Raw genomic sequence first — 7,850 nt, 5'->3', positions numbered from 1 at the left:
TGGCCAGGGCTGGCCCGCGGGTCCCCCTGCTCACCCAGCCGCGGCCCGAGCCACGCGGGTGAAGTTGGCTGCTTGGAAAATCTTTTTCGCTCGTGTCTTCCTGTTACATCAGAAGGATGGAACTTCCTTGTCAGGATGTGTGTGCTTCGAGAAGCCGGTACTGGTTTTTTTTCCCTTTAAAATTGCTCCTCGCCTTCTTCTAGTGGTTAAACAAACCCTGTCTTTGAATTTATCATTGTGCATTAAACAAAAAATACTGCAGCTGGGTTCTGAATGGGGTTTTTCTGCTGCCGTTCTCTAATGAACTTCAACAGATCGAATAAATTAGTTTCAGTTCTGTGTAGCCAGTTTCGTTTTCCTGTGTTCATAAGTCCATATAGGGTCTCAGATGTGCCCCTGTAATACTTGTTTCCAGACGGCTTCCTTTGAAGTTTAAATATGAGATCACCAGGAGACTGTTCTTAAGAATAAAGGTATTTTAGAATTCTTTTTTTACATATAGGTGTCTATCGGTGGGCACTTTCAACTTTTAAGAATAACTGTCACAATGCAGATAATTGATAGTAATCAAGTTTATAAAACTACTTTTAAAATGCAGTGGATGCTGTCCTGCGGATTATGTTTTAGAAATCTGTGTTTGAGTGTACACGATTGTGAGGTGTTGGAACACTTGATTAAAATACATTAAAAAATGTAGTGGAGCCTTCTTCCCTCTCTTAGGTCACATTATGCTGGCTACCATGCTTTCTCCATAATCCTTTCAAGCTGCTGACTTTTCATTTTGTATTTAGTTGGAAGAACAAGGCAAATATCTTTCTTTTAAGCCAGTGCAGCTTTATCAATTCATTGTCTGGGTGGTCGCAGAGGGGTAGGTGTGGAAAGGGACTTGGACTGCAGCAATAAAGTCCAAAGCAAGTCCTTCTGCACAGCTTTCCTTTTGCAGCGAGCAGTCTTTGTGATAAGCTGTTGTTAACCATCATCTGCTGGCCACGTTGTGTCTTTTGGATCGCTTCCTGTTACTGCCTGGATTTCTGAAAGCTGTCTTGTGTCTGCGGTGCTGGAAGCGTGAAGCAATTGCAGCCAGGTAGATGTGAGTAGGGGCCTCACTTTCTGGTGTCTAGAGGCACCGTGCTTCAGCTGCCTGCGAGATCCTGTGTGTTTAGGTGCTTATGGGGAAAAAAAAAAAAAAGAAGATAAAATCAGTGTGTCTTGCAAACGTGTTGCAGTAACACTGAACTTTTGCAGTAGACCCTAAATTCAGTGTGGGAGAACCTTCAGGGACAGACCAGCAGCTCGCATTGGTGAGAGCTTTGTGCAGCTGTAAATCATAGGCTGCCCTGCCAGCACTGGTCTGCATTTTCTTGTTGCATTAATAAAGGATGGAGATGGTCCTCTTCTGCTGAAGAGAACAGCATAGTGTCCGGTTCCTGCCAGTGGTGCTGGCACTGCAATGCAGTTGGTGTGATTCCTTCTTGCCACTGCACTGGAGGCACTGCCTGGCACATGTAAATCCGGCCTGGAAGTGTCACCTTCTGTTCTCCACTGTGATTGATCTGCTGTGGGGCTTCGGGAGAGTAGCTTATCTTTACTCATATGTGAACCAGATTGTGCTAATTCTTGGTTCATGGAATGGTAATGTATTCATATTTGTTTATAAAGCACTTGGATGTGTTTGATATCCCAAGTTTATAGTCATTCGGCAAAGGAGCTTAAACAAGGTTGAAGATGAAAAATACTGAGTCTTTCTTTAAAAGCAGCTACTGACCCAGAGGAAGAAATGGTAAAAAATGTCCCTGTAGCTTAAAAAAGTTATTGGGGTGGTCCTGGGAATTAGACAGGTAAGCCTTATGTTTGTATCTAATTAACAGGGGGGGAAAAAAAAAGTCCTTACCTGGAAGAAAAGTTATGATGCAAGGTCCACCAGTGTCACTTATATAGAGGAGAATTCTGTGTTGCTGGTAACACGGGTTTCCCACATGCACCATTAATATATGAATAAAAAGGTTCAACTTTTAATCATTCTAGTAAGGCTCTTCATAGGAAGCTACAAACACCCGAACTGAAAGCATACGTCTGTCCATCCTTCAGTCTGAAATGTTGTGCAGGAAGTCTCGGCTGGCTCGGGTACCAGCGGTGATCTAGCTGAGAAATCGAGGGTTCCTCGGAGGCTCGCATACTCCGTGTCCCCACAGGAAAGCTGGGCTGTGTGGAGTGTGTGTTGCAGTTAGACTACAGGGGCTTGCTCCACGATGCTGTCCTGCACACTCCTGTATTATAATGGGTCAAAACCTGACCGTGTTGGGCTATAGAATCCTGTTTTTTCTCATTTTCATCCTGGGAAAAGTTTAATGACCTCATTGAACCCACTCTTCCCTCATAGGTCTTTCTAGGGTGTCTGTGGCAGGGCTGTGGTAGACTCTGTGTTTACCAACAGTCTGGAAGAACTGAGCAGTAAAATGATTTGTCTGGATTTAAGTTATTCAAAGTCAGAGGAACATGAAGAACTCCAGAAGGATTCATTAGGGGACGGTCACAACAGTGCTGATATAAAGTGGCTTAATAGTCCTAATAGAGAGAAGAGCACAGATCAATTTTAGTACCATATATTAAAATCATGTGGTTTTAATTGTTGGGGGACACATAATATCACTGTAGACTCAAAGTTACGCTTGTGAAAAGCAAATGAGACATTACAATGAAGAAGAAACTGCATGTTGAAGGATATCGAAGGTGTACCTGCCTCTGCAAACGGACCGTGCTGTCTCCTTCGGAGTGCACTGCATACAGTAGTCATTGTTATCTCAAAATAAATATTGCCAGCCACCAAGTACTTTCTAAGTCTGTGAGTAAAATACTCAAGGGTAGGGGGAAAGTAATTGAAGATAAAATGGGAAGATAAATTGTGCCTTCTTAAATGAGATGGACTATAAGGGCACATGAAATAGCAGGTGCTAAAGGAGTCAATTGTAGAGCTGCTTTGTGTATTGTAATGGAAGGATGCAGTGGATTAAATAAAAAGGTAAATAGTTCAAAACTCTTACAAGGAGATACTCAGTTGAATTTTTTAATGGGTAATTATATGTTATATAATGAATTTGAAAAATACCATTCTGGCTGAGAATTTAAAATTATTCGTTAGGGTATAAAATTATGTAAGTAGGTAAGGATCATAGGAGATACAATAGTGACAATTTTTGTAAGGTGTACCCAGGTTGGGATTTTCAGGTTGTAAGGGTATTTTTTAACTGTTGCAAGTCAAAATGCAATGACTCTGTTTCCACCTGCTTCCCTCCCAAGCCTGACCTGGGCCTGGCCCAGAAGCAAACCCCGGAGCAGGGGGCATCCTCCCTCTGCCCTCCCTGCCTGTGCCCATCAGCCCTGGTGTTGGGCTGGAGCCCGCTACCCAGCAGGCGGCTGCCTGGTGTGGTGTCTTGCTCTTCAAAGCTTATCTTAAAATCAGTGAACCTACTTGTGCATGTACCTTTTGGAGGGAGGTGTGAATGCAGGGAAAGCTAGCGATGCTTTGTGGGCAGAGGAGGCAGCTGGAGGAGAGCGGGTGGCGCCGGGTCAGTGACAGCGGTTTCTGTTCACAAGGCAGGGAGGAAACGGTGGGTTTGGCCCAGGTGAGAGTGGTGCAGAGATCTTGTCCAGGATGCTAGTTCAGGTTGACTTACTTTCTAGAGTAACTTCCAGCTGAGCTGGTGATGTTTTGCTTTTCAGCTGCAATACAAGCCACAGAATGTTTCTGATTTTAACTCTTCTGCTGCTGGAAAGCTTTATTTGGCTTCAGGCCTTAGTGACACTGCCAGTCTGCCCCAGACAAATGTTTTCAAGTGATCTCTTTCCAAGGAACATACTTAAAGTATTGAAAGACAGAACCAGTGCTCTAGATTATACAGAAGAGAAACACTTCAGATCGTTTCAAGTGCTCGGGAAGTTATTTTGGATCTGCAAAATATCTCTGTCTGCATTATCAGAGCAGAAATCATGACTATAAAGACGATGCAAGAAATCTAAAGTTCCCATCTCCTGAAAGCTTTTGTGGCAGTTGCTGTTGTCCTTGTTTCAGCTTGCTGTCTCTCAGTCTCGCAACTCACTGCTCAGAAAAGAGCAGGGTTGTGAGGGGCCTTGGTAGCTAAGGCTCATCAGTACGGGTCCAACTGGCGACACTGGTATTAGGTGAAATTTGTCACAAGGAAAACAGAAGGTCCTGGTTCTGCTTGAGGGCTGAAGAGGATGTCACCCCAAACCTAGCAGCTTCTTAACTGTGACTTTAAACTCTGTAAAGTACACGTACTGACTTCCTGGAAAGCTCAGTCTGTCGTTTAGTTTTGTTCTCTAGTTTGCCCTAAAAATATTTCATGAACTTTTTGTAACTGGGGAACTAGTATGTGGGGTTGAGGCTTCACAAAGGCACGTTTACTGAAATGTGAACTTTTAGAAAGACTGGACAAACCTTTGTCATTGGAGATCTTACCTTGTCAGTACAGTTATAATTTAGCTTTCGTGGGTTTGCTGTTGCAATTAGTAGTAAATATTTCCGCTTGCTCTGAAATGTTTTTTCATTTCTGGGAGTGTTCTGTGAGGTCAGGCAAGCTGCGAGTGAAGCAGTTATCTAGATATTATTTATTTTTTATCAGATAAGCTGCTATTTGAGTGTCATCTTGAACCATAGTGAAGGCTATATTAAAATGGGTAACTGAAAGTACTTTCAACAACCTGTTTGCTTTTTAATTGCCTCTTACTTTATTTAGGTTTTCTTGTGTTAAACGAAGAACTCTTAGAAAAACAGGTTTGTTTGGTTACTGCCTTGGAAGTCTCCATTGCTACACCAAAAAGATTATGCAAGGTATTTACTGGGGGGTGGGAGGACAACACGCGTTGACTCACGGCTGTGTCAGCTGGCGCAGGACATCTCCTCGCTCTGGATCTGCCACGGTTCAGCCGTGGAAGTTACTTGACAAATACTGTGTATGCCTAGAACAGATCAGATCACTTTCTAGGAATCTTGGTGAACAGCAGACATATGATGATGTGTTTGCATGCAACCACAAGTGATAACGTTTGTGTGGTTTCTGAGGTTTGGGTCCCAGCAGGATGTGGTAGCTGACCATGAGTGCCCCAGGCATGGAGAGATGGGGTTGGCTTAACGGCTTCGTGCATCTGTCCAGGCTGACCAGAAGGGTGAATCGGCTTTTTTATCCTGCCTTGCCTAAGGGCAGGTTGTTTAGAAATGTTTTAAAACATTTATGATCATATGGCCATGTTCTTTTGTATGTATATGTGTGTTTTTTTTCCTCTTGAATCCCCTGAGAGTGTGTCGGGAAGGGAGCTGGATTACCATCATCTATGTACTTCACTTCTCACACCTCCCTTTGCCACTGATGCTCCTGTAGCGCTCACAAGTGAGCAGTTGCTGTGGAATTAATAATAATTTATGTTAACTTTTTCTGTGTGATAGGAGCCAGTGCACGCTATGACTCTGTAGCTCTCTGTAGACTCCAGACTTGTCAGAGAACTCTAAAATCCTGTGTGACTCTTTTATGGCTCTGATTCATGCTGAATCAGAGCAGCTATGTCTTTGGAGAGCTCAGAAATAAAGTTGCCTTCTCTTCCCGTAAAGTCGTAAAGCCAAGCCTAGCTCTGGTTAGCAAATGTCAGAATTAGGGCTGCCTGTCAGCCTTGGTTGTGGCCTCCTCGGATATATATGTGATGATGTAATTTTTAATTATGTGATCGCATAATTTTATTCACACAGGATTCCTGCCTCACTCAGTGAACAGAGTGCACGATGCTCAGAGGAAGGGTAGATGGGCAATGTTTTTAGTTTCCTTCTTTGCTGTGTGGCCAGTGTCTGCTTATGGTAAAGGTGATTCCTCCTAGGTTATTTGTTTTGGTCTAAGTAAATATCACTAAATTATCTTTGCGCCACTGATAACTGTGAAGTGGTGTTATCAAGTACTGAAGTAGAGAGACTGAGATGATGCTTGTTAAGCATTGTGATGTGGTCCGGAAGAGGGAGTACTTCTTGGCAATGCAACACATTCGAGGCAGGTCTTTGCTGGCTTCGGCTTATTGCTTCTGGGAGCGGGGAGAGGCTCAGGTTGGGTTTCTAATAATAGCCACGGACGGTTTCCTTTGCAGCGTCACCTGGTTGTGGAACAGCTGCTGTGTCAGCCCAAAGGGTGGAGTTCACCCTACAGAAGGACCTTTTGTTTGTCTTTTGTTTGTCCTCCTTCCCTGGCGGTTTCTTCCCCGGGCGGCAGCAGGCAGGGCTGGAGCTCAGACAGCAGCTTCAGGCGTCGCACGCCTGTGAGTCATTCCCCATCACTAGCTCTCCGTGCATCTGCTGCAGCAAAAATTGTGAAACAGGTAGTGTGTGCAAGTAAAGGTGGCACCTTGTCCTTCAACTTGTGCTCCATCTGTTTCTCTTGTCCCTCGGCTCTCTTTATCGCCTGTGTTGGAGCGATACTGCTCTCTTCCCTGCCTCCCCTAACTACAGCATGGGGAGCACTGGGAATATGATTAAAAATGAGGCGGCTGATCTGTCATGATTCAGCTATGAACTGCATACTTGAACCTTCATGTGCCCCAGGCACACAAGATACATACTGCTTACTTTCAGGACCTATCAGGAGGGGAAATGATGGAGTTTTTCGTGGAGAGGAAGTGCCAGTGGTCCCCAAGAGGTCCTGTTACCCAGGGTTTGGGACTCAGTTAATCTCATGGCAATGGCTTCACCAGCCCCGACTGAGTCATTTCCCTTCACAGCCAAAGATTTGTACTGCTCAGCAGCCATGGTAACAGCACGGTCTCGCGGGGAGTTGGAGATGCGGATTTGGCGTGGAGCTGCAGTTGAGTCGTGCTCGGCAGCCCCCGGCCGTGGGGTCTGGGGTAGCCAGTGCAGGGCTGGTGCCTTCTGACGCCACTTTTCTGATTCCAGGCTTCACTTCATACTGTCGCTACAGCTGTGTTACTGAATCATGTTTTCCCAAAATATTCTTGAACCTGATTATGTTAGATGTGTATCAAACTGGCCAACAAACTCATTCCTTTAGTAATTTTGTTTGGTTTATGCCAAATGAATGAAATTTGGGCAGCTCTGATTCCACCAGGAAACCATCACTGATGCTTAGTTTCATTAATATATTTAGGTCATTAATGTATTTAAAAGGGATTTTAAAGTTACCAGAGTTAACAGATTTTAAGCACTCGTACATTTCACAAAGCCTTAGATACTCGGTATTTTCCACGTTTCCAAGCAGCTACAGAGATGGTTTTCCAAGCCCTTACTGACATCTTCTGCTTGTGGTGCCCCGGGCATGCTGGAAATGCTCGCTTCCGACCCGGTTCACTTCATACCCTGAAAGGCTGATTTCCCATTCCCTTTCTGCTGTACTAAATAAGTGATAGTGAAGAAGGGGATTAATTATTATTTTCTGTTATTACGTACTGGTGAATAGTTAACTTTGCACTATTGAGGGGGGAAAACCCTCCAAACCCCAAATCCAACCTTTTTGTGTGACATTTGACAATAAGTGTATGAAATGTATTCTGGCAATAATTTTGTTGCTGTTGGAGGGTGACATGCTTCACACAGGTACCTGGAAGGATGTGGTGGGTTGACCTGGGTGGATGCCAGGTGCCCACCAAAGCCACTCTGTCACTGCCCTCCTCAGCTGAGCAGGGGAGAGGAAAAATACAATGAAAGACTCGTGGGTGGAGATAAGGATGGGGAGAGATCACTCAGCAATTTCTGCTGTAGGCAAAACAGACTCGACTGCTGGGCACTGGCCCACAGCCTTACCCAGCGGCAGGTCCATCTTGGAGCCTGTGGCGCTGGCTCTGCC

This window comes from Pterocles gutturalis, unplaced genomic scaffold, assembly GCF_000699245.1.
Source record: "Pterocles gutturalis isolate BGI_N339 unplaced genomic scaffold, ASM69924v1 scaffold4866, whole genome shotgun sequence".
Taxonomy (NCBI): Eukaryota; Metazoa; Chordata; class Aves; order Pterocliformes; family Pteroclidae; genus Pterocles; species Pterocles gutturalis.
The sequence above is the reverse complement of the archived record's forward strand: the minus strand, read 5'-3'. Positions refer to the sequence as shown.